At 42.2% G+C, this 3,335-nt stretch overlaps 1 pseudogene; it reads right to left on the bottom strand.

Annotated features, from left to right (window-relative positions):
* LOC137154834 (olfactory receptor 5T17-like) lies at positions 1-951 on the bottom strand (annotated as a pseudogene).
* Positions 952-3,335: the final 2,384 nt, after the last annotated feature.

Raw genomic sequence — 3,335 nt, 5'->3', positions numbered from 1 at the left:
CTAGATATTCAATCTATTGGCACATTTTGTAGGCTCCATCAGTCTCCTCAGGGCGTCCTTCACCTCCCTGTTCCTCAGGCTATAGATCAGGAGGTTAAGCATGGGGATCACAAGAGTATAAATCACAGAGGCCAATTTGTCCCGATCCAGTGAGTAGCTGGAGCTGGGTCGTAAGTACATGAAGAGTATTGTCCCATGGTATATGGTGACCTCTGTCAGGTGGGAGGCGCAGATGGAGAAGGTTTTGTGTCTCCCTCTAGCAGAGTCAATTCCAAGGATGGTGGAGAGGATGTAACTGTAGGAGACTAGAATGGCCAGAATGGTGATCACTTCTATAGTGCTAACCAGGATAAACAGAAGCATCTCATTGAGGTGGGTATCAGAGCAGGAAAGCGATAGCATCGGGGGAATGTCGCAGAAGTAATGAATGATCTCATTAGTTCCACAGAAAGGTGAAGCAAAGGTAAAAATGATATGTACCAGGGAATATAAGATGCCACCAATATATGATGCAGTTACCAGCCCAGCACACATTCAGGGAGACATGACAGTTGTGTACAGCAGCGGGTTACAGATGGCCACATACCGGTCATACGCCATCACGGCCAAGAGGAAGCATTCAATGGAACCAAAGCTCACAATGAAACCCAGCTGGGCTGCACATCCAGCAAAAGAAATGGTTCTGCTCTCTGACAAGCAGATTGACAGCATCTTAGGGGCGACAGCAGAGGAACAACAGGCATCTAGGAAAGACAAGTGGCTGAGGAAGAAGTACATGGGGGTGTGGAGCTGGTGGTCAATCTTGATTAACACAATCATCCCAAGATTCCCAACCAGTGTAATAATGTAGATGACTAGGAAAACCATGAAGAGGGGCACCTGCAGCTCCAGAGGATCTGTCAGTCCCAAGAGAAAGAACTTGGTCACAGTGCTGTGATTAGCAGTGGCCATCAGCTCCAGTACGTTTTACCTGCTGAAGATAAACATTGATAACATTGTATTTGTCTGGAAACTGATCCCTGGATTATTTGTATCATATCAGAGATGAAGGGTTGATACACTCTTCAATTTACTTTAGAGTACACTTTACTAGTCCCTGGATGTCTCTGTATCTCTATTCAGCTAAAAATCTCTGTGATATTTGCCTGACTGCAAAACACAAACATTAAACATACTCTAAATGTTCAAAATGTGCCAGTTTCCCACCTCTTTGTATGCTTTGAAAATGGAACATTTAACTCAAGCATGGAAACATACTCCTGTAGCCCAGATTTTAGTTCTATTTCCTGAGGGAAATGAGCAGAATTAACGAGAGAGTAAAAGGCAAAGTCTTGTAATTGTTGGGTGACAAACATGATCCACTCCAATTTAGATTTAAACAGTTTTGAGTAGCCTTTATTTTGTATATTTTAAAACAATGCTATTAACACCTATGAATTACATATAAAGGCAAAAACAAACAAGATAAAGTAAATGATCAGGTTACACCTCCTGGGGACAGGGTAACTTTTTTCAAACCTCTGGTCCCTGCTATGTTCTTCTGAAGTGTCTTCTGCACTGTCCTTTTGTAAATTACCAATCTTTTATCACTTGTGCCGGAACTTTATACACACTCGGTTATTCAGTTTCCTCATGTGTGGACTTATCCTTTCCAAACCCCTGACTAAATATTTCTATGCATAAATCAAAATAACTAACCTAAACTAATACAGTTAGTTTACCCTATTCACATTTACTTTTATTTGTCTACTTCTATCATCTCCTCTCTGCTGTTAATCCCACTGGCTCTATCCAGTTGGTTTTATGGTACTGGTCTTTTTTTTTTTTTTGTGGTGTCGGGTTTTTGCTTGTTTGCTCGTCTTGGGGAGCACCAGAAGTTAACAATTCCCTCATGACATTCTGCTTTTCTGCAATTTCAATCATATATATATATATATACATATATATGGAAAATATAAAGGATATATAAATATAGGAAAAATAAATATACCTCTCTAACACAACTCATTATGCAGTTGTCCAATATCATGAACTAGGAATCATGTAAAGGTCAGGAATCATTAGGAAGATTAAAGTTCCATAATTTGGTAACCTCTGAATATTTGTGATCAAAATCCCATGACACTTTACTTATGAACGTAATTTAATTTTTCCTCCATAACCCCCAACCCCATAGTTTCCAAGAAATACATCACCTTGAATGCTCTTTAGTGTAGCTGTGAGTTGTTACATTGTTTCTAAATTCTACCCCAGAGGTGGATGCATTTCAGAGATGGATGGAGAGATTTCTGTATAAGGCCAGGTGATGCAAAACAGCAGGTGTCCATTGACTGTTTTGATTTACATCAGCTGAGTATCTGGCCCTCCTATTAAACAAGAAACCATCACGACTGGGTTCTGAAGTGGCTACACTTTGATGATGAAGCCTGGTGTAATCACTGACGGACCAAGATGGATTATACTGGATTCTTTATACAGCAGAACAATGCTCGCTAATGGGTACCAGGCACAGGTGAGTCATGAAGACAATGTTCCTCATGAGATTGGAGGAAGCAGATGATGTGCTTTTGAAAGAAAAGGAGATGACAGTGGGGAAAAGAGCTGAACTATCTCCCAGGATGTGGCAGCTGGAAAGCAAACAGTGCATATGGCTGAGGGTGCATGTGGAGAAAGGGGAAGTAGCAGACAATGGACAAAGCGGAGATGGTACCAAGATACCAGAGTGAAGCGTGTAACAAAAGGCCATAGATACAGAGAGATATTAGACAGGGTTAGTGAGTTTCAGGGTGCGAATCATGTCTAATGCTGGGCCCCTGAGGCTCTCCAATAGACATCTTTGCTTCTCCGCCTCTGGTGCTTGCACTCAAGCAGAATATGGCATATGCAGGTCTAGCACCATTTTCCAGCACTAGTCTCCATAGGAGGCAGGGAGGGGTCGAGGTCCTGGCCTCAGGCACAATGGGGCAAATTCATGGTTGTGTTATGGCCATCTTACTCCAATTTCATGCCCCATCCCTGTAAGATCCCAAGTGCAATGGACACACTGGGGGAAGGAATGAGTGTAAATAGAACATTCTTACACCCTGGTTCATTCATAGTAGAGAATCCACCCATAGAGGCTTTTCCTGGTGGGGTATAAAATAAAATACCCTGCAGTTCTGCTCTGACTTGTATTGGGACCAAGTTACCTGCCCTGGCACCTCCCCCTCCCACCGGCAACCTAAAGCATGGGGAGATGTAAGTCGCCTCTGTGTATTTGCACTAAACACTGTATTGATAGAAGGACAAATTATTGAGCATGAACTGCTACATCTTTGTCTAAAGAGACAAGCCCC

Source organism: Emydura macquarii, unplaced genomic scaffold (genome assembly GCF_026122565.2).
Source record: "Emydura macquarii macquarii isolate MOO-44397 ecotype Brisbane River unplaced genomic scaffold, CSIRO-AGI_Emac_v2 contig_1305, whole genome shotgun sequence".
Lineage (NCBI taxonomy): Eukaryota > Metazoa > Chordata > Testudines > Chelidae > Emydura > Emydura macquarii.
The sequence above is the reverse complement of the archived record's forward strand: the minus strand, read 5'-3'. Positions and strand labels throughout refer to the sequence as shown.